This window comes from Prionailurus viverrinus, chromosome F2 (assembly GCF_022837055.1).
Source record: "Prionailurus viverrinus isolate Anna chromosome F2, UM_Priviv_1.0, whole genome shotgun sequence".
NCBI classification, from domain to species: domain Eukaryota; kingdom Metazoa; phylum Chordata; class Mammalia; order Carnivora; family Felidae; genus Prionailurus; species Prionailurus viverrinus.
In genome coordinates, this window is record NC_062578.1 from 79,766,686 (window position 1) to 79,790,749 (window position 24,064).

Genomic DNA, 24,064 nt, shown 5'->3' on the forward strand with positions numbered 1-24,064 from the left:
TAACTGTGGGGAGTCTTCTCCGCTCTGGGGCCAGAAGGCTCTGGGGCCAGAAGGCTCTGGGGCCAGAAGGCTCTGGGGCCAGAAGGCTCTGGGGCCAGAAGGCTCTGGGGCCAGAAGGCTCTGGGGCCAGAAGGCTCTGGGGCCAGAAGGCTCTGGGGCCAGAAGGCTCTGGGGCCAGAAGGCTCCGGGGCCAGAAGGCTCCGGGGCCAGAAGGCTCTGGGGCCAGAAGGCTCCGGGGCCAGAAGGCTCTGGGGCAGGCGGAAAGGGGAGCTGCCAGAGACCAGACACAGACACAGACCACTACCATTCCACGGCCAGGCACGGAGTGGTCAAGGGGTAGCATGTATGCTGTTCTCCCTTCCCGCCCTCTGTCTCCCCCCAGCGTCTGCCACTGACCACCCCCCAGCGTCTGCCACTGACCACCCCCCAGCGTCTGCCACTGACCACCCCCCAGCGTCTGCCACTGACCACCCCCCAGCGTCTGCCACTGACCACCCCCCAGCGTCTGCCACTGACCACCCCACACGGAAGCCGGAGGCGCCTGCAGAGCAGGGCAGGGTGGGCAGGGAGCAGATCTGGAGAGCGGTCGGCACACGCATCCACAGGAAGGTTATCCCAGAACTGAGCCTCGGACCCCTTGCATGCAAGAGCTCCAAAGCCAAGCAGGTACCTCTTCCAAAAATGTGAAGTATCCGGGAGGTCATGAGCCTTCCAGCCACACAGACCCTGGCCTTACCCACAGTCCGGGCTCGGTGTCCTCCACCATCACACGAGGCTAAAGACCCCTCAGTATGGAGGGCACGGAGGGTGGGAGTCAGGGGACGGGGGGCCTGCAACCTGTGTGCAGGACGGGGGTGCGAGCGAATGCACAAAAGTGCTTGTCCGCTCTTCTCAGCTTGAACTCCGTCCTGGCCCACCTCGCCTCGATGCACAGCATCCGGCAGCACTCCTGGCAGAAAATAACGTTTTCTTTGCCTTCTGGCCCCTGCTGGCTCCTGGAAGGGCTTAGACTAAGTTAGACAACCTACTCTCTTCTTTGGCAGGTACCTTTTGATCCCCGGGTGCCAGACAGGGTCTTTGTGAGGATTAGAGGTGCTGAGAAGGTGCCTGGCACCTGGTGAGGATTCCCCAAAGTCCTCTGTGGCTACCATTGCTGTCGGTTCTTGTTGGAATTAGGCCGAAACGAAACCCCCTGGGTAAATCCTGCAGCAAGCTCCCGAAGAGCCTGCCAGCCCCATTCTATCGAGAAGCTACCGGTGACCGTGGCCTTTGTGTCAACCTGGGCCCTGGTTCCTTGGCCAAACTCTAATCTGGGCACTGCTGGGAAGGGTTTGTTTTGTTTTTATTTTTTTAATGTTTGTTTTGTTTGTTTATTGAGAGAGAGAGATTGAGAGTGAGTGAGTGGGGGAGGGGCAGAGAGAGAGGGAGGCACAGAATCCAAAGCAGGCTCCAGGCTCTGAGCAGTCAGCGCAGAGCCCGACGTGGGGCTCGAACTCCTGAACTGTGAGATCATGACCTGAGCTGAAGCCGGGCGCTTGCTTAACCGAGTCACCAGGCACCCCTACAGCGTTTTGTAGGTGTGCTTAAAGGCCAGAATCAGGTGACTTCCCTGAGGAAGGAGAGACCCCACCTGTGGACATGGCTTCGGCCTGTACTCGAGAGTTCCAGTCTGCCCTTCCTGGTGGTTTGCCCTGTGGATTCCAGACTCACTGAGCCACAGCTGGGACTCCACAACTGTGTAAACCAACTCCCTGGAATCTCTTACTGCCTAAGTCCCCCTGGTTCTCCTCTGGTTGGGCATCTGAGCCTTGGAAAGGTTGAGGGACTTGCCTGGGTTTACTTGGTGAGAGGTGCGGACCCTGAGCCCTGCACTCCCCCCTCTAACTGGGAAAGGTCAGGAGCCCAGGGATGAATGGGCACTGGTTATGCCCCCCATGTGCCTGGGGATTTGGTGCCCTGCTCCCCCATCATGCCCAGCACTGCAAACTATAGCATGCAGGTGGTAGATGTTTGGCTCCAGAATGAACGGAAGGGCCACCGCTGGCAAGACTGCTGGAAAGGAGAATCCTGTGCCCACTCAGAATCCCTCAGGGAAAATCCCCTCCCCCAGCCTCCTCCTACCTTTTACGAGACTCCACCCACTCACCCTTCAAAAGCCATCTATTCCTGGTGCTGCACTGGGGCATTACCATGGCAACGGAATGACGCGGGGGGGGGGGGGGGGTCTGGTCAGCCGGCTGGCTTCTCTGATGGCTCTATGGGGACCTCATGGTATGCAGAGCAGCTGTGTGAGCCAGCAACGTCTGCTCTGAGCTAGGATCCCCTCCCCTCCCCTCCCCTCCCCGGGCTCTACTTCCAGACAGCCCATGGTGAGGGCCATAAAAGGAACCCTGGCTGAGTTCTGATCCCAGCTGAAGCCAGGAGCAAATGGGCCCCACCAATACCCTAGGGAAAAACTGGCCCTAGAACCCCCCCCCAAAGGGACCTGCTGGGTGCATGGTGCTCCTGAGGTGAGTGGTCAGAGACCAGTGTCCCAGCTGTGTCACTTCAGCCTGGAGCTGGAGGGGCCAGCCTTCTCTAAGCTGGGCGGTCAACAGACAGAGAGCTGGACTTGAGGGGGCTGGGCCCACATGCCTCCCAGGGTAACGTGTTCCTGGTCATTCCCTCCCTACCCCTCCTCAGGACGGTCCTCCACACCAGGCGAGTGAGAGCAGGTCCTCCCTGTCTGCAGGGGGGGTGGAGGGGACTGTGGGCTGCACATTGGCTACGCCCATCACTCCTCACTGCCTCATAGACTCCAACTCGAACCTGTTCTAGAATTCTCAGCCATGACCCTACAAGGGGGGGGTCCAATCACTTCTCCTTAACTGTGTGTGTCCTGTCGCAGTTCCAGGTCTGTGGAGGAGGGGGGAGAGGCGGCATTGGCTGGCGTGGCTGGCTCCTCTCCTTCCTCAAGCCTTTGCTCAAGTTCACCTTTCAGCCCTGAGTGCCATTTGCACAGGCTACCACCTCCTGCTGGCCTCCAAGTCCCCACTCTGGCTGCCGCCTCCTCCTCCTCTGTTCTGTGACCACACCCTCAAATGTGGGGACAGCATCACTTCTCTACCACATTTATCATCTCTCATCCCGTACTATATACAAGCTCTTCAAAGGTATCTTTGTGCCTGTCTGGCATATCCTAGGCTTACAATTATTTCTTGAATGAACTAAATGAGAAAAGATGGCTCAAAACAGAGCTCGCCTTACTAAATAATAGATGTGTGGTTTTGTGTATGAGGGACTAGGTTTGTGCTAAACATGCCCACAGAGCACAGTCTACCTTTAATTAATACTTTGGCCTATTTGGGGATTCAGCATTTGGTCAGCACCAGGGTGTCTAATTTAGCTCTTCCCTGCATGACCTTGGCATGATGTATTTTAACTTCTCTGGTATAAAAAAAACCATGAAGGCTGCTGCATACAGGTGTACCTGTTGTGCACTGCACAGGCAAGCTGGACCAAGGTGGCATGTGGGAATGGAAATAGGGCTGACCCTCACCGAGCTGTGCTTCTGGGGCCAGAGGCTATATCCATGCAAAGGAAAGAGTGATTTTTGTCTTTGTGAAGGTGCCATCTGCTCATCAGATCCTGTGGCCACTGGGTCGTATCTCAGTTTAACAGACACACCACACTGTCCAGGGACACATTAGTCCCACTTTACAGCTGAACATTGATGGGACTGTGTGGAACCCCCAAGTCCTCCCCACAGTCTTAACCTCACCTGCTCTGCCATCCACCCCTGATCTCCACTTCTTTACCTCTCTCCTAGTAGGTAATAGATGCTGCCTTTGCAGGGCACATGGCCACAGGACCCTGGACAGATGGCCGACCACATTATGAACCAGTCTTGGTGGAGGGAGGGAGGGGACTGGAAGGATGTGCCAAGAAGAAAAGAAGACACCGTGAACACAATTATTAATGGGGATAAGGGAGACCCTCATAATGGGGTGGGGGGCTGGCAATGTAAACAGTTTACAAACGAGGCCGGGTGAGCATCAAAACCTCTGAGAACCTGTAATGTGTTTTTGCTTGAACAGAAATGTTGTCCGCCCTAAGCCACCCTAGCCACCCATAGATGGGCATCATCATGCCAACCACAGATGTATGACCCAAACCAAGTTTGGCTCGTCAGATTCTCTCTGGGAAGTGGAATCGAAATACTGTGAATTAAGAGTAGGAAGACAAGGCAAGAGATCAGGTCAAGTGGGAGCGTGGGTGTAGCCCTAACTTGACGTGAGAGACCCGAGAGCTGTGAATTTGACTTGGGTCGTCGGTCAGGTGCTGAGCAACAGGATTATTGATGACCCTATGTCTAGGCTGATCAAATGATCAGTACCTGATCATGATATCATGGTTCATCAGCTTGAGCCCTCCATTGGGCTCTGCTCTGCCTGTGCATTGGATCTGTTGCTTGGGATTTTCTCCTCTCTCTCTCTCTCTCTCTCTCCCTCCCTCCCTCCCTCCCTCCCTCTCTCAAAATAAGTCAATAAAATAAGAAACTACCCAATTCCCATCGCTGGTTCTGTTCACCTGGAACTACTTGCAGTCCCCACAGCTGCATCCCTCAGGCATCGGGGTTGGGATGATGTGGAAGCCAGACGTTCACAGCAGGAACTGGACCCTGCACAGGTGCGGGTGGGCCATGGGGCTCTGGAAAATTTTATAGCAATATGTATATTGTTCCTCCGTAGATTTTTCCAGTGGCTCAGCCTCCCCCTGCTTTTGTAACGTTCCAGGATGTTCATATCTGTATAACAAATAATCGCCAACAGCTAGAAAGAATGTCCGTGTACCATGGACTGGCACGCTTCTAGAGTGGAACTCAGCAGTGAGAACAAATGCCATAACAGGCAATGGGGGCGAAGTTTACATGTACACAAAAGAAGCAGATATTAGCAAGTACACACACATGGGTCCATTTATTTAAGATCTTAATATAATCAGAGGTCAGGAGGGTAGTGGCCTTGCTGGGGTGTCCGTGCCTGGAGAGGGTGAGGGCAGCCTCTGGGGTGCCCGTCATCTGCTTCTGGACTTGGGACTTGGGTGATGTGGATGGGTCAGTCTGTGGAGGTTCATCAAGCCGCACACTTAAGATGGGTATACTTTTCTGTAACACCTGCCATGCCTCAATAGCACTTAAATTGAAAAAAAGGAAGAGAATCTCAGCTCCAGATTTGCTTTCAGCAGAAGTTGAGTTGCTATTGGATGGCCGTATGTCCATTCAGGTGGTTATTCCAGAATACCACAGACTGGGGGGCTTCTCAACTACAGAAGTTTATTCCTCCTGGTTCTGGAGGCTGGAAACTCGAGACCAAGAGCCCAATTCCTGGTTCACGGACAACCATCTTCTCGCTATGTCCTCGCATGGCAGAAGAGGGGGAGGGAGCTCTGTGGGGTCTCCTTGATAAGGTCACCAATTTCATTCATGAGGGCTCCACCCTTCTGTCCTCCTCACCTCCCAAATGCCCTGCCCCCCGATACCATAGCACTGGGGCTAGGTTTGAACATACAAGTCTGGGGAAGACCTAAACATTTGGTCCAGAACAGACCATTAAGAAATGTAGTGAACACAAGAGTTCTGCTCTAAAAGCAGGGCCATCCTCACTTGTGAAGGGTGCCAGTTCTTGGGGTGAACTGTTCCAGTGGGAAACCCGGCATCAGAAGTACCCAAGACCATGCATGGCAACAGAACAAATGCCAGCTTGTTTCCTAAGCAATTGCTCTCCTTTGCTAGATGACTCGTTAGCTTTCCCAAGACCATTGTTTGGGCAGAGATGTATGTCCAGCTCTCAGAATGGTCTCGTGATCTTTTGTCAACGTCGGTTTAGTTGTGTGCATGTAGCAATCACGTGTGTGCAGCAGGCGGGGTCCACCAGGAGAGAGACTGCATACTCACAGTGGATGAGTTGAGAAGAGTTGATTGCAAGAGCCATTTTCAAAAACTCAGCAGAGTACAAGGAAACCACAAAGGGTGGTACAGTACCTGGGGTGAATGGCAGGGCACTGTGGCCCTCTTGGGGGCAGGGGAAGGGGTTAGTTCAGAACCTTGAAAACCAGAGACTATGAAAAGAAGGCCACCTGGCAGAAGCTGGGACCCCTGCTTTAGAAATCATCCAGAACCCAGAGTCTCCCCAGGGCAAACCAGGAATAAATGTTCCCACCTTCCTTCCCCCCCAACCCCAAACTCCAGACTTCACTCTGGATGCTGCTTATTGGCCAAATCTAAATGGAAGCCACAGGTTTGTTTCCATGGACACAGCAGCGTGAAAAAAGGTGGAGAGATCTGGAGAGGAAACTCCCAGCTCAGCCTCTGACTTGGTATGGTGGATCACCAAATCCCACCTCACACTGGCTTCTTAAAAACTGAAGACCTCATCAGCCAGTCGAAAGGGCAGGGGTGGATCTGGCCTTGATCAAGGATGCCTTGATTCAGGACTTAAATACTCTAGGCTCTGTAGGATGAGTCTGAATTCTGGCCTCTTCCTCTCCACCTGCCTGCTTCAAGGGACCCCATGCCACGGCTGGTGGCACATGGACCCTTCTCCACCAGCTGTGGGGGAGAGAAAGGAGGGCTCTGATCAGCTGCTCTGGGCCACAGGTTCATTCCTGGAACAATCACCTGGTGGCACAGGGGACACAGTGCTCTAATCAGAGCCTGGGTGACCAGCCATGCATGTGGCCAGGGGCAGGGTCTGTTTCCAGTGAGGGGATCCTGCTAGTTGTTGAGCATGGCTACCCCACTGTGCATTCCAGAACTTGAGAAGCAACACAGGGTGACTTGGGAGGCCCCCTGTGAGCCTGGTTGGAGCTAAACTGCACTGATCACCTGACCTCCATGAGCCTCTGCTCCGATGGTGGACCACATGCCAGTGTGGGTCTTCTGGAATTTGTGTCCGTTCAGAGCCAATGTCCAATAATCCCCCCAATTCTGGTTATTCTCCCTCCCACAATGCACGGTCACCCTGGCAAATGGCCATAGGTCCCTTCAGGGAAGGCTGGGAGGAAGATTAATAGTATCAATTTTTGGCAGTGTAGCTGGATCTTTCCTCAAGGGGACCTGGCCTCCCTTTCATCCAGCAGTTCTGCGTCACTAAACTGGCTCAAGCCTGGAGTGTTCCCAGGATAAGGGGCCAAAGGGGGCACGGGGCAAATAAACACTCTAGAAGCCACTTTTCACGGGAGACCTACGGCCACGGGAACGTGCTTGGAATGCACACAGCTGAGCTGAAAGGAACAGCACAGAAACTGCATTCTCGGTGCCTGGCACACAGCTAGCATTTATTATGAGCATTACATATATTATCTCAGTGGGTTGCTTGGCTCATGGGGAGATGTTAATAATAATAATTCCTCAAAAGAACCTGGTTTTACACATGCGAAACCTGCAGTGTAATGAGGTTAAGTAGCATTTCCACCTGAGACTGTGGGCTCTGAGCCGGGCAGCTGACCCCATCCCACGGGGGACGCCCCGCGGCCCCTCCTGGCCCTGCAGGGGGTGGCCAGGTGAGGGAGTCCTGCATGCCAGGCTCTTGGGTTTGTTTATCCACGGTGTTCTTGGTCTGGCTGGGGCTTGAGTGGACAGGAGCTGCCGGGAGGTGGAGAGTTTCTTGGACAGCACAACTACCAAGCTGATAGACCTTTAACTCTGTAATGAGGACTTGAAAAGGCCGCCCAGGCTTCACCCGACACCTGGCCCCCGGAGTTCCATCCAGACACGTTGTGTTCTCTGTTCAGATGAATGACTCAGGGTTCTGATGAGAGTTTGGCAGGACAGGAATCCCAGCCATGGTTCTGCTTGTTTCTCCTCCCCGCTCCAATCACCACCACCACCGGCTCTAGACGCATTATGAAAACCAAGGCCTGGATTGCCATCCGCGGCCAGTGCATCCCAGTCCCCTTCGGCCACTGCTGGTTGACGGACGCTAAGGATTCTGGAGAAGTGGCTCCTTGGCTTTGTCCTTTGTAGAAGGTGTCACCAGCCACTGCAGGGGACTCCCCCAATTGGGGGGGGAGGGGGGTGTGCTGGACGTACCAAAGAGAGGGTGTGAAGACAATCCCCGGCACGGAGATGGGACTGCAATGGGGCAATGCTTGACCCAGATAAGGAGGAGCCAAAGTGGGGTTTCATTGTAGGCAACTGCCCCCAGCAAGATGCTGCTGGCCAGTGGCTAATTCAATGAATTCTTATGTGCCAGACACAAAAGGGCTGAGGACCCAGTGTCCTGAGACACATGGACCAGTTGGGAAAGTCAGAACTCCGGTAGGACTCAAAGGTATTTTTCTCCTTCACTTTATATGTCCACGGTTGGCCAGCTGGGGACTCTATGCTTCATGTCTTCACTTAAAGAACCAGACTCGGCGGCCACTATCTTGAAACCTGTCAGCATGACAGAAGGAAAGAGAGTTCCAGAAGGCCTCACACCGTGACAGTTAATGCTCCAGCCAGGAAGTGACCTATGTCGCTTCCCTCATGATGCATTGGCCAGAACTAGTCCTAGGAATCCACTCACCCAGGGTGGCTCTTCCCGGCCCCCTATCATGTGCCTGGAGGGTAGCGGACTGGAAGGAGTGGGTGCACAGCATGGCTGACCACCAGGGGACACACGCCTGGGGCTCCAGGCACGTGAGCACGTGTGCTGGGGGGGGGGGGGTGGGCGCAGTGCTCCTCAGACCCATTTGCTCAGGAGTCACCAGGGTAACAAAGCTCAAAAGTTTCTTCAGGATAGCAAAGGCTGTGAGAAGTTGTGGTGTGGTAGGCTATGAATCACCAGGAGAAGGACATAGAACACAGCAAGGAACATCACCTTTCGGGGGATGAGGGGAGGAGCAACTTGGAGAACCAGTGTTCTGGGAGCACACTGTGAGAAATGCTGCATCATTCTGTGAAAAGCACTTGGGGGATGAGTAGGAAGACGATTTCAGGGCGGTGAAACTACTCTGTATGATACTCTAATGGTGGATACGTGTCACCACACGTTTGTGCAAGCCCGTGGGGGGTACAGCACCAAGAGTGGGCCCTACCATAAACTCGAGGCTCTGGGTGATGATATGTCCATGTGGGTTCGTCTTATGGCGGGGGATGCTGACAACGGGGGAGGCTTGGGAAGGGGGGAGGAAGAGCTCAGGGAACCTCTCTGAACTGTCCTCTCCATCTTGCTGTGAACCTTAAGCTTCTCTAAAAAAAAAAAAAAATGTTTAGGGCACCTGAGTGGCTCAGTCAGTTGAGCGTCCAACTCTTGATTTCAGCTCGGGTCGTGATCTCAGTTTGTGAGATCAAGCCCCGTGTCAGGTGATGTACTGTCCTATGAGGAGCCTGCTTGGGATTCTCTCTCCCCTGCCCCCTCTCTCTGCCCCTCCCTCACTCAAAATAAATATTTTAGAAGGGGACGAATACTAAAGAGGTGAAAACGTTATCTGAACATCTTCTCCATTAAAAAGCACTTGGCACACAGTGATAGTATCTCACCATTACTAAGCAGTGACTACTTGGCCCTTAGTTAATAGTGTCTCTCTGCCCACGTGTAGATGAGGAATGTCCAAGGACATGGCGCCATTAAATGGTAGAAGTGACAAAGAATTATTAATCATCATAAAATAAAGTTCCTTTTACTGCTCCTTCTGGAGGACACAGAGGTGCCCACAGAAGCAGCTGGATTGAAAACCAGCTCCTGCGATCGGTGATGTCCACCCTGTGGCTTTTGATGATGGGATTTTCCATTTGTGGCAAGGGAGAATAAAATCTTCAAAATCTCACGTTCTTTGCACTGTGACCTGTCCCCCGCCCCCCAATAGGAGTCACAGGACCTCTTTGTCACCTTGGTTTCAGCCACCCTGGTGTCCTGTTTAGGGACCCCCAAAGTGAATGTTTTTTATACTATACTTAATATCGGGCTAACATCAACATACCCTACAATGTGGTGAAAAATCCAACAATGTGATACAGTAACAAACAGAAAAATTACACAGAACTTTACTTAGATGGTCATTTTTATTAATAGGTGCACAGTGATAACTTTAAGGGTGAATGTTGATGAACAGATTCCCTGAGTAGGCTCCAAAGTCACCACCCTGTGAAGGCAGGACATGGAGACTGGACGTGAGCAGGTTCTCTGTGCGGTGCAGGATGTGGGACAGCGGCCCCTGCCCCCTGCCCCCTGCCCCCTGCCCCCTGCCCCCACCTCGGGCGTGAGGATTGCTGCGTCTGGCCCTTACCTGTGACTGCGGGGTCATGGCCATGTCTTGGCCCATGCTGGGGTGGAAGGAGGCATGGCACAGAGAGAAAGAAAGACAATGCATGGGGTGAGGGTCAGGGAAGGCTAGTCTGGGTCTGCCCAGGGTAATAATCTCTCTGAACCCTCCCAAGAAGTGGCAGCCCAAGAACAATGGGTAAAATAAAGGCTCCTCCAACTCGTGACCTGATTTTAGCCCTTCTATCGTAAGAAGCAGGAAGCTGACAACCTTCAAATTCTGGCTCCCTGCCCCCCCAACCTTTTATAATGACCTCACAGAGGGGTTCACAACAAGGGTCTCTGTATGGCCTCCCAGCTCAGAATGACTTTTACATTATTAAATGGGGGGGGAGGGGCCAGAGGAGAATAATATTTCGTTGCCATGAAAATGAGAGGAAACTCAAACTTCAGTCTCCATAAATAAATTTTTTATTGGGCACCATCCCATACGTTCCTTTATGAATCCTCTCTGGCTGCTTTCCTGACACGTCAGCCCAGTTAGGTTGTCGCACGGAGTCTAAGCTACCTAGCCGGCATTCTGTAGAAAGTTTGCCGATGCCTGGCTCAGAAAACCCAGCTCCTGAAGCCAGGCATGTGTTTGGGGAACAGGTGCAGTCACCAAGAGCTCAGGTACTCACCAGGGTCCGTCCCGTTTCCTGTATGAACCTCTGGCAAGCGCCCGAGGAAGCCACACCAAGCTGGGAGGGCAGCTAGGTGTTCCATGAATACAGACATTTCCTACAAGACAGGCAGCAAGGAACCTGGCCTTGTGGGGCTCCCCCTGTGGCCATGATGTGCTTTTGGCCAGGGTCTCCCCCTAATCTCAGTTGGGACAGTACGGAGACCGCTGTCTTCAAGGTGGGGCCCCCACCCCAGCAGCGTCAACATCACCTGAGACCTTGTTAGAGGCACATACTCTCGTCCCCATCCTGGACCTACATTCAGGGTGGGGTCTGGCAGTCTGTTTGTGGGAGCCCTCGGGCAAAGGTGATGCCCAGATTGGGAAGCCACGGCCCCCGGGAAGCTCTGACCCTGGCATCCCCAGGTGGGGCTCCATGAGGCCTGTGACTCCAGAGCACGTGTGAAGTCAGGAAGCCCCCAACGTCGGGGGGGGGGGGTGGCTACCACAAATTTTGCCCTTGATTTAGAGAATACCGGGCACCTGCTGTTTTCCCCATCTTTCTTCAACACTCAGTGGTTGGAAAGGGGCAAAGGGGACGTCTCCTGTTTTGAACTAAGGCTCCTCACTCAGAAAAGAAAAACAAATGCTGTGGGGCGCCTGGGTGGCTCAGTCGGTTGAGCATCCGACTTTGGCTCAGGTCATGATCTCACGGTCCGTGAGTCTGAGCCCTGCGTCGGGCTCTGTGCTGAGAGCTTGGAGCCTGCTTCCGATTCTGTGTCTCCCTCTCTCTCTGCCCTCCCCCTGCTCATGCTCTGGCTCTCTCTGTCAAAAATAAATATTTAAAAAAAATTTTTTAAGAAAAACAAACATTGGCAAATCAGCTCTCGGTTCAGCTGAGGTCTTTGTTGGGCTTTTTAGGACCAAGGCTCCTTAGTGGGCCTGCCATGGGCTGCCCAGTTTTGACCCTGTCTACCTCGCTACAGGAAGCCGTCAGAAGGTGGCTGAGGGGTGGGGGGCCCCACATCAGGGGGACTCTTGCCCTTAGTAAAGGAAGACAAAGACACATTTGCAAACGTGCCATAGAGATTTTAATGAAAAAATTAGAAAAGTGCATTATTTTACAACACTACAGTAAATGATTCTTTCTTTTTCTGTAAAGACATTGTAAAATATATACAGGTTGCTTAGTGCATTCGTTACAAAAGAAAGATGCAATCCCTTGCATAAATTACATATTTTACACGGGCTGGATGTCTACTCGGACTTGTAAACATTGGTGATACAGTTTTGTTTTCGTTCTTCAGGTAAGCTGTGACAATAAATACCTCTGATTTCAGTTGATGGTTATCTCATTCTGTTCAACTTCAGAACGGCATGCTAAGGCCATTTGTGAAGGCGCCCTCTCCACAGGCGGAGAAGGCCAGAGAAGATCAACAAAGGGGAAACACAGGAAAAGGACAAGAGTAGGCTTCTTGGAATTTGGTTCACTGTGGTCCAGTTGGAATCACTGGTTTTGCCGAACCCGGAATGGCTTCCCACTGCCTGGTCCGATGCCCAGACCACAGTTAGACTCGTGGTCCGGTGCCCAAACCACCCACCAGGGTGGGAAGGGAGGTCCCAGCTAGGGGCTCGGGACAAACCATCCCATCCACCTGCAGTGTGGCCGAGCCGGCCCAGCTTCTGGTAGAAACATCCTGACTTCCAAAACCGTCCCCTGGGAACATCCTTGAGGGCCTCCAGCCACATCCACATGCCCATCAGAACCAGACCCCTGTCCTCTTCACACGCAGACATGAAAATGTCCAGCAATGAACGAAAACAAAAACAAAAACAAAACTCAGATACCCAGTCAGTGCACACACACACACACACACACACACACACACACACGCTCTAAATGAATATGTGAGAATCCACATCTCTGTGCCCGCCCCATTCCCGTGCATATATACCCATCATTTCACTGCGTGTGAGTTTGTAACTAATTCAAGCTTAACGACTCTATGCGTGGGGTCACAAATGATGCTTTTTTCTTGTTAAAGTTTTGAGGTACAAGGACACACGGTTGGCTGACATTAAAAATTGTGCGTCTTTGAGGGAGAATCTGTAATTTCTTGGCCTGCTGGGAATAGACTAGAAATTCTTCCTCCTTGTTAACCAGATCAGTGGTTTAAAACCTACTTGTCTTCTCTGAAGTCTCTGCCTGGGTCTGATGTCGGTTTAGTTGCAAGCCCCGTAGTTAACATTTAAGGGCATACAAGACTGCTTCAAACCTTCCAGTGGGGGTAAGCTGGATAATGTAGAGGGTGGCCTAAGAGAACCTCTGGAAGTCCCTGCCATCCCCAGATGGCTGTCAAAATGCTATTTGTAGGCTGAATAAACCAATATATAATTTGCCTTTTTTCAGGAGTGTGTTCTCTGAGGAGCCATCAAATTATAGAGAAATATTATTAATTGTGGGTTCTGCTCCACTGGGTTCTCGATATCATGTTTTTTCCATTTGTTGGATTTTTACGTTTCTACCTAACTCCTAAAATTCAGCTCAAACTACAGTAATTGCTGAAACATGTTCTCATCCCAATATCTGTTCAGCCGACTCTCTTTCTAGACCTCGGGCATCTTGGAAGCATGTGCTAGAGTTTGGTGTTCGGAGGTCAGGGACCTTGATGGTCCCATTCACCACCATGCCTCTTGCTGAGGCTGGCCCATGGCCGATGCCCAGCATGCTCAGTGAATAATCAGCAGGCCATACCACACATAGGGGCCCGTGGAGCCACCAGGGCTGCAGCTCACACCTGGTGGCTGTAGGGTCCCCTTAGATTAAGGAAAGGCAAGACTTTCCCCCAAGGTTTGTCAGGGGCTTGGGACAGACTGTGGGCTTCGGGTCCTTGGAGGACCTCCCACCCACCCCATCACCAAGCATCTGGTCCACTGGGAACTGAAAGGTGGGGCCAGAGAGGAGAACCCATCAACAGAGAGGGGTCGGAGGAAGTAGATGGAGACTTGATTCATCGGTGTGAGAAGGCCTACAGAAAACCTGTACCTGAAAAATGTGCTGTTCCTGGGAGAGAAGAGCTGGTCCAGCTCAGGAACCCTGCGCTGGGAGCACCTGGTCCTGCCCCCCCACTGAAAGGTCAAGCAAGAGCCCCACACATAATGACATGTATTTCCTTCATCACCTATACCTATCTGGGGGACACCTGCTTCTCCTTGGCTATTACATCATCCTTCGTGGAAGAGACTAAGACACGGCTTGCCCAAGGCCATGTGGCCCAATCACAAAGGGGGAGGCAGGAAGCCAGGGCCAGGTGCTGACAGAGGTCCCTGAGGCCGCCAGCTCCCAGTGCTGAGGAGCTGGAAGAAGCAATGCTAGGGCTTTGTTTTCACTGGCCGAGGCTGAGGGCCACACCTCACGAAACCAAGAGCTGCTCTCTGGATGCTGGAGGTCTCCAGGAACCTGAACTGGGACCCAGGAGTGACAGGAAGCCATGAAGAACACAAGCTTCCCCAAGTAGAGATGCCTCACCTTGCAAGTGCCCTCCTGCCCTGACTCCTCCCATGGTCACCAGGCAAGGAGGCACAGGTGCCAGGAAGGCCATGCCCCTGTGCCTCAGGCAGAACCCAGGCAGCATCTAAAGGACCGGGTTTTCCACTCTCAATCCTTCTGGAACAATCCCACCCTTCTAGACCCTTCACAGGGGCCCAGGGAGATGGGGCATGTCCACCCGGATGACCTATCTGAACGTCAGTCCTCCTCCAAGCCATTCTCATGTCTCCCTCCCAGGGACGGTGACCTCCCCAGGCACAGAGTAGACTATGGAGAGGGTTCAGCTGAAGTTCTTCCGTCCCCTTTGGCCAGGCCCTTTGCCTCATGCAGGAGACCCTATGGCCTTTCTGGGAGACCCGCATCTCATAGTCACATTCTGACTCACCTGCCTGGGTCCACCAGCCCACCCTCCCGTAGCAGGGAACTGCCCTCTGGGCTGGGGTCTGCCCTCTGGGGCCACTGCTACTCAGCCAAGACACCTGAGGACGAAGCTTGGCATGATTAATGACAAAGGCTTGCTCTGAGCATGGCTCTCCTCTCGGGCTTTGGGCCCTGGTGATTTGCACAGAGCTGGGCATTTGAACCATGTGAAGGAACCAGCACATTCAGCAAATGCTCTTCCTGAAGGCCCAGAACTTTGTCCTGTCCAATGCCCGCCCATCTGGAAGCCTCCCCGTTCACCTAGAAGTGACCCCCTTCTTCCTCCCCCCTCAGGCAGTCCCCGTGTCCCTTCTGGTAAGCAAGACGACCCACCTCTCCCTGTGAGCCTGAGCACAGAGCCTGGGGAGGAAGAGCCAGAAAGTGTGCATTCAGGGCTCCCTCCCAGTGATGCTACTTCTGAGCCCACCCGCCCCACCCAGCACAAGACTGGAGGAGCAGTAAAGGGGCTGTCTACATAGTGCCACACTGCGTGCAGGCCCAAGAGCTGTCGTGGCTCAGCCCCAGCAGAGAAGAGCTGTCGTGGCTCAGCCCCAGCAGAGCAAAGACAGCTGACCTGAGTCAGATGGGGCCCTGCAGGAGGCCCCGTGCTGAGCCAGTGGCTTCTGTAGGGGGGCGACATATCCTCCCAGGAAGCAAAGAGCCCTGAAGTCAGGACGAGCTGAGAACACAGCAGGGAAGAACAGAGGTAGATGGAAGGGAGAACTGGGGTTTCCGGACTAATGGGAAGGCAGATCCTGGGGAGGCAGACCCATCCTCCTACCAGCGAGGGGGAGGGCTGCAGACACGGCGTCCCAGGGTTCCCCCGGGCACAGGTGCTCTCTCTTTAGAACAGGCACCTTGCGCAGTCAGGGTGCCTTACGCAGACCCAGGAAACTAAGCAAAGATGCACCGCAAGAAGCTATCGATTAATTAAGGATCCATGTGCCATTAAACACGTCTAACTGGGAGAGTTACCTCCAGCAGAAGGTGTCTGGGTTGATACTTCCAGATGCCGGTTGACGTCAGCCCAGCTGGTCCTCCCCAGGCTGGAGCTGGGGGCAGAGAGAATGAGGCAGACAAGGTTTGGGGAGGGGTGGGGCACGGTGGAAATTTGGGACCTTGGCCAAACCCCTCAGTCTAGAAAGGAAGAAACTCGGGCCCAGAGAAGTGAAATGACTTGCTCTGGGTCACACAGCAAATCACAAAGGCAAGGTTTGAACCCTGGGTCACATTTCCTAGGCTAGACTACTTTCCACTCAGCCAATGCCTCCCCTCAGCCTCCACCACTCAGAGGCCTCGCCTCAAAATCAAAGTCTACAATGCATTGCCTACGGGGGTGGGTGGGGAGCTCCATACCAGGATGCCACTCCTTGACCTTGACCGGACATCATGGCACATGCCCGCCAGCGCTCACCACGATGGCAGACGGCCCTGGCTCTTCAAAGGGCCCTGCCCTCAGCACCACAGCCATAAGAGACCCCAACTCGAGGGGAGAAACCTGGAATAAGGGCAGGGGCCCAGACCAGCATCTGCAACTCCCATGAGGCCTTAGCCCAGGGCCCGAGGCCCTAGTCACAGGCAATCACAGAATCTGTTGATCAGGGAGTGGCAAATTCTTCACGCCAAGTGAGCATGACCTTTCCCTTTTCCTTTCATCAGCTCCATGCTAATCTTTGGTAGCTGTCAGACTTTGCCAGGACAAGTCCCACGGATGCCCGAGTGACAGACCAAGCAGCCCTTATCCAAAAATGTTCCCCTATGCAAATTAGAGCCAATGTCCAGAAGACTTAAACACTCCTCCCGCGCCCCACACACACACACAACCATTAATGCCACCTCAACAATAAGACTCCAAAGGCTTCAAGTTTGGTGAGACTCCAGGATCTGCCTGTGGAGTTCTGTCACGAGAGGAGACCCCAGTAGGGACATTCGGATGGACAGGTCCTCCACAGAAGCCTGAGACTTGGGCTAGGGTGTGAGGGGGAAGGGCCTTGAAATAAACTTACTGTGTGGGCACTGGGGAGCCAGGGAATGTTCTTGAGCACAAGACTGGCCCGAACGACTGAGGATGTGAGCAGCTTGTGAAGGGCCTGGACAGTCGCGCCGCCTCCTGTCTGTCGGTGTGGCTCTGGGGCAGGATTCCACTGCTCGCTGGCTGAAATCTGCACTCCCGTGCCATGCCTCTGCTGAAAACAGCACCCACCTGCTCCTTCAAGGCTTGCCCAGAGAGTTCTAAAAGCTACTTCCTCCACAAAGCCCTACCTGAGTTCCTCGACCAGACTCCATCACTTCCTCTCCACGGTATGATTTCAAGTCCAATGCCTGGGAGTTAACCCACGGGAGCCTTGAGGCTGGCTGCTCTGAGAGCAGCAGATGGTGAGGGCACCAGTGGGGCACCTGGCATGGACCGGGTACCCAGTGTCATCCCCTGTGGTTCCCGTAGCCACTCTGCACAGCAGGGTTTATTTCTAACCTCCAACTTAAAGCTAGGGAAACGGAGGCCCAGAGAGGCAAAACCACCCCCCACCTGTGAATGTCAGAGGCCAGTCTTGGGTGTGCAAGGTGCCACCAGACTAAGCGGCTTTCTCCCCACACGCTGCCCCACAGAGGCAGGAAGAGTGTTCCTGTGTCCCAGGGCCCCAGAGCCATGCTGGGCAGGTGCAGAGCTGAGGCCCCAGAGGTTCCGGTCACTCACTGTGCATGGTCCCACACTACTCAGCCTCTACTGGCGGGACTTCCGTGAGAACACAGCGCTGACCTGGCTCCTGGTGACAGACGGGGCCACCACAGGGCCCCCTCCCCCCACTGCAGGGTGAAATGTCAAAAGCGTGCTTCTGGAGACTGAGGATGTACCAATCACCCACTTTATGGGAAGTGCCCAGCCATGGGCAGCTTGGGGCACACTCAACATTGGCAGGCAAATGACACGGAGTAACCAATGGCGGGTGACGGATTTCTAGCACACGGGTGTGCACCGATTTTCAGGGAGGGAGCAACTACCTGCATTGAAGGTCAGACATGTCTTGATAGCGGGGATGAGTGGCCACGTAGGCAAGAAGCTAGAAATGGGACTGTCACGGTTCACCTCTCTGGGTCCTCCCAGCACTTACAGCGCTTAAGGCCAGGGCCATTGCTGTTTGCCCCCCACAATGTTCTTCTGTGACAGAAAGAACTAGGGAGCCTGGAGGAAGGCATCCCTGAATCCATCAAGGGACAAAGGGTCAAGAGCGGCTTTTGAAGGATGAGGGAGAAGCCCCCTTCTCCACTTGCATGCTGGAAAGCAGCAGGGAGACCTTCCAGGTAGCAGGAACGGCAGGGGCAAAGGCTCAGAGGTGGGAATCTGCCTGGGCATGTTTTCTTGATTTTCTTGATCAAAATGAAAGGTTACTTAGCCACGGCAGGTAGGCTGCTTGATGGTATCAGAACCAAAAAATCCGTGCTATAGAACCTGCCGGTGTAAAGATCTCAAAGACAGAGGTCAGAATCACAGTCTTTAATAGCCAAGAGCACTGCCATAAAACCAATTACAGTTCTATGATTATTAATGATAGGAAAGGCTCAGCGATCATTAATACTCATTGAGCAGCTATCAGGTGCCAGAGCACCCTAACTAGCTTACAGGATCCTTACAACAATCCTACTGGGTTCTACCTGCCAGCCAGCTTTGAAATCGATAAAAGCAGATCTCTGTGCTTCATGTGTATTTATAGCTGGATCACCCCTACAGATGTTTAGGGAAAAGATGGCTGGTGTTTCCACAGCACAGCAAAGAGCTCCGTGTCAGAAGTCAGAAATAGCAGGGCGGTGTTGGGCTTCGGTATCCAGGGACTCATGGACACCTCCAGAAGCTTCCACTAGTCTCACCAACACAAGAGAACCACGTTTAATGTGACTTCTCTTTCTACAATGAGAGAGGTAATCACAGAGGTCTCAAGAGAGCCAAACACCTCAAATGTGTTAATCATGGCTACACATCTCCAGTGTTTTCTTGCCTAAAATTCCCTAACCTGAGCAAACCAGCAGATGGAAGCAGATCATGGGTCCGTTCCCCAAGACAACTGGCCTGGACTCTTCAACATGGCAATCTCCCAAAAGAAAAAAATGGTGAGAAAGATTGTCCTAGATCGGGCAAATCTGGGCCAACCAGACAGGCAACATGGAACGTGACCTTGGGCTGTCTGTCCGATTCACAAGAAAGCTCTGGAGGACGTTTCTGGGACAATGGGGGAAATGTGGATGCTGTATTTGAGATATTATTATTGTACGAATGCTAACTTTCCTAAGGTATTAAGGGCACTGTTCTCTAGGACAATGCTCTCGTTCCCAGGAGATCAGCAATTTTTTCTTTGGCTGATCCACCTAAATGTTCCAGACCCCACTTCATTCTCCACCTACCTCAGCATGGGCATGAGGGCATGGGAAGGGTGGGAGAGGTAAGCAAATGTCACAAACTACCAAACACTGGGGAGTCTGGGTGATAGGTATACGGAAATTCATCATGCTGTTCTCTCAGCTTTAATCTGGAACTTTCAAAACAGTCGGTGGGGAGAATCATGCAAACAAGATCTCCCCCCACCCCACCCCACCCCGTCCCCCAACAGCAACGCCTACCAAGGTGTGCGGTCAAGACGGATTTCTGCCCAGGGCTCTGGGGAACCCAGAACGTACGGGTCCTGGTTCACGTGATGACCTCTGTTCTCGGTGTCACCACATGTCCCTCTCTGTCTCCCCAGCACCCTGCCAAACCAAATCGTTGCTGGTATTCTTTCTGGTGTCCTGACCTTCAAATATGCCCATTGATGGGGGCACCCAGGGCACACGTCTTCATGGGTCAAATTCATTTTGTGCTAAGTGCTCATCAATCCCACCCAAGCTGTCCCGTCATGTTATGGGACAGTAAGAGGTCTGGGAAGGTCCTATGACTTCTGGGGGCCCAGCGAAGCAGCTTGTATGCACCAGGTCCCTGCCCTGCCAACCCTTCCTCTACTGGGAGGCATCCAGAGTCCCACACAAGCCATTACCGGAGGAAACCCACATCAGAGCCCCAGCAGCAGGCCTGCACGTGACACGCGCCCAGTCTGACACCCCTCTTGGAGCGCTTCAGAAGGTGGTACCTGTCACACTAGTAGAATGGATGCATTCCAACACAGACCTCAGACCTCACGCCTCTGTGGATGCCCGTAACTGGTATCTTAATTAGGGCCATTTAAAAAGACTGCGTAAAGAAATAGGGCCATAGACCTCAGTGGTGGGTGGCTTTCCTCCTCTGATCATCTGTGCTCTTACCTCCCTCTCCAAGTAAATGTGCACACACAGTGAACGCCTCTAACCCGTTCCTTCCAGCTGCTAGTGATCGTTGCTAGGAATCAGGATCCACAAGGCTTTCAGATCTAGGTGAGGCAGAGAAAAACGACCTCCTAGACTTATTGGTGGGTTTCTGAGTTACTGTCCAGACGGTTCCCCACTCAAGGCCCCTTGCGCAGAGAAGAAACAGCCAAGGTTCTGCAGTCACCCTCCCCTTCTTACAGATGGGGTTTCAGCACCTGCAAAGGCGGGCCTCCTGGCCAACAGCCTGGGTCCATCCACTTCCTCTCCCAGTGGGGATCTTTGGGCTGCAAATGACCTGCTGTGATCATGCCCAGTGCAGGCAGCTCTTCCCCATCAGTGATGCACGGCAGGAGCACAACAGATGCTGCAGGGAGCACCGGGCAGCTGACTGCGCTGAAGGGTCTGGTGCCTGGGTTTCAAGACAAAGGGGTGTGGGTGGGAAGAGACCCGATCCCAGCTCCGGGGCTAAGCAGGCATCTCAAAAACCCAGACAGTGGGTTCACTCTGAGGTAAATGAGAGTCTAACAGTCCCGTGGTGTGATAGCACCTTCCACCCAGCAAGGGTGTGGTGAAGAGGGAAACAGGGAAGGTCTCTAGAAAGCACCCAGACCTGTTTGGGACCATCAGGGCCACTGCCCACCCTCCTGTCTTTGGTGGAGTGGATGGATTAAGATCTCCTAGGTAGAAAACATTCGAGCAAGAGTCCAAAAGCTCTTGAAGGATCTACAAGGCATGTTGACTTTTAGACCCTGCATCTAGAACTGGGTGGCCAGCCAGTCCCCCTGTGATTCAGGTGGAATGCAGCTCTTCTCAGCTCGTCCTAACTGAAGCTGAAGCCTGCCTCCAAATTCCTGTGACTTCTCCCCTTCGCCGAGTGGGCACTGCTACCTGGAAGGGTGTGAGAAGCCTGACTCCGGAAAGAAGTTGCCAGGCATGAGAGGGAGGAACAGAGACTCCTTGAGGTGCTGAAGGACCTTGGGGGTATAAGCAACAGCAGTGACCGAAGAGCCAGAAAGAAAGCAGGAGAAACCCACAAGAAGACCAAGGGCCTGGCTGGCTGACCTGAGATGCCAGCTCACTCTTTCTGCACCTCAACTCCTCCCCCACCCCCCGAAAAAATGAGGGATCTCGGTGAGGTGACTCAGACTAAGCTTCTTCTTGGCTTTTTGAGGATTCTTGTGCTGACTGAGCAGGTCTCAGGTGTCCAAGCCCTAGATGGAGATTCCTCAGACCCATTTTATTGGAAGAGAAGGACCCTGGAGGCCCTTGACTCACTGTCCCCAAGAGAGCACCTCATTGGTGCGCATGGAGAACTCCTTGGCCAGAGACCACGGTAGCGAACCGCTGGGCCATCACCTAAGAAAGAGATGGCCGTCACAAAAGAAGCAAAGCTAGGTTCCCCTCTGTCCCCTCAATATACCAAGCATGAAAAAGGATGTTTAACTTTGGAAGAGAAGACTCACTGATTGTCCTTCAGAGGGCTGAACAGTCGCCAAGGACAGAGAAATAAGAGGGATATGGCAGGACAGGTTCCATGCTGCTTCCAATATTTAAGTTGGTGGTCATCACTGAACGGCAAAAACTCCATCCTATGATCCTTAATCCTATACAGAACAGTCAACTCTGTGGAAATATAGAATACGGAATGTTTTCCCAATCTCCCCAAGAAAGGAGGAGCTCTCTGTCACTGGAGGCATTTAAGTAGAAGGCCACTTTAAATGGATATTTGAGTCAGGAAACCAGCTCTGAATGAAGAGTTGAGCCCATGCTCCTCTGACTCCAGGGTCCTGGTGCACCTACCTGTGGACAGAGAGGCAGGTGCCCTCAGTAGGGGGCCTAACGAGGACACCGTGGTGTGGTGGGGTCCGCTTCCTGGACCAGGACCAGCTCTGGGACATTGAGCAAACCCCTCACCCTCTCAGTACCTCAGTCTCCTCTCTAGATCAAAGACATCTGAGGACACACCTTACAAATGTTTTGATGAGAAACCTCACACTTCTTCTAAGCGGACTCCTCCAATACATGAAGCACTCTGCAAGGATGGGCTAGTATTTTCATACCCGTGACCCCCTATCACCAAAAATTTCTTCCGATGGGAAAAAAAAATTACTTCTATTTTCTGGACAAATTTTTATCCCTAAAATATGCATCTATTCAAAATGAGTGCATTGAGACAACCTTGAAGGTTGAGAATGGTCTATTCTGGCCTCGAGAAGCTGTGGTTCCCAGACCCCTTCCTCAGGCTCTGTGTCCTGATGCAGGCGCCATTTTCAACATGTGATGTAAACACTGCAGTATCTGCCTCTTTGGAGGAGCCTGGACTGCTGCATTTCAGTCCAGTGGCCCAGGTGCTTGGGACTGGTGGCATTTAGTGCCCTCTCCTTTCAGGAAGCTGGAAGGTCCACTCTTTCTAGGGAGATCCTCCCTTCTGGGAGATCCCACGGGGGCTCCCACTGCTGCTTCTGGGCAAAGCAGTTAAAGCCCTTTTCTATCCAAGAGCCGTGACCTTTGAGTTTATGTAGAAGCCATGGGAGGATAGGTGAGTTTTACAAATGACAGGGGTGGTGACCAGGCAAATGAAAGGCACCAGACTTTCCTTTACTCCTGTCATTGAAAAGGCCTGCAACATGCCATATTCAATGACCTAGCTGCCCCCAGGAGACTAACAGGCCTTCCCATTGAGCCATCTAAAGGGAGGGTGGGGAGGAATTTCTCCACTCCTCAGGAAAACCATCCCCGGAGATCGACAAGTTCCCAACAGGCCAAGACACCACCCTTACCTCCAAACGCTTCCTGAGACCAACACAGACTTGCCCTTATTTACAAATCAAATGCAATTAGAGACCGTCTTTCTTGAACTACATACATACATATATATATATATATGTTTTAAACAAGGAATGCCCTGTCATTTTTTATTAGGAAAAGAAACCACATCCACGAATACCCATTCTCATCCAAGCATCCCACACTGTGATTCTTACTTATGCAGATCGATGCTGCATAAACCACCATCACCACCATGTAAGCGAGAGGGAAATAACAAAATAGATACTCTGAGGTTCCAACAATTTTCCAGTTTCCCCTGACGCTTCCAGTTGTGCGGTAAATTGTTGGAACTGGAGATGATAAAATTAAAAGTCTTTAATTCGTATTATTCTTGGCTTTTGATTAATTCCGCTGCTAGTTCTGTTTTCTTGCGTTGATAATGCATACCAGTTTTAACAAAGTGCATGCTTTTAAAAAATTTTTGAACTGGCAAGCTAAAATGATCCGTATCTTCTTTCCCACCCACCCCGAAAAAGAAGTTAATATAATTTAGAACGTAGCATCTAAAGAATACGGTCATGACACATCTGGGATAGAGCCTGCTTATGGAGCATGCTTGATTTGGCAGAATGGTAAATCAAAAGCCTCGTGGGTTTTGTTTTCCCGTTTTTGTTTGGAAGCAGCTGAAAGCAGGTTCTTAACAGAACTGTGTCGTGGAAAAGAAAAATTAATACCTGCCACTTTCCACTTTGTCACACGATACACACACACACACACACACACACACAGGTACACGGGCGTGTGCACTCACTCACACACCATCCGCGCACGCACACCCACCCAGTGCTCGGGAGGACGAGAGGGAGGAAGTTAGGGCAGACACCACGTCGGTGGTCCCTGGCCGGCTGGCAGCCTGGGGGGCAACTTTGGGTCGGGTATATTCTCTCAGCTCTGCCTGGTGGTCTTGGTCTCACACCTGTCCTGGGAGAGCCACCCCAGAGGTGGGGCAGGCTGGGGAGGGGTGTAAGGCATTCTTCGCTGGGAAGGAAGGAAGGGAGGAAGGAATCCATGCTTCATGCTCAGACGCGAGTCTCAGAGGGAGTCGGGCCT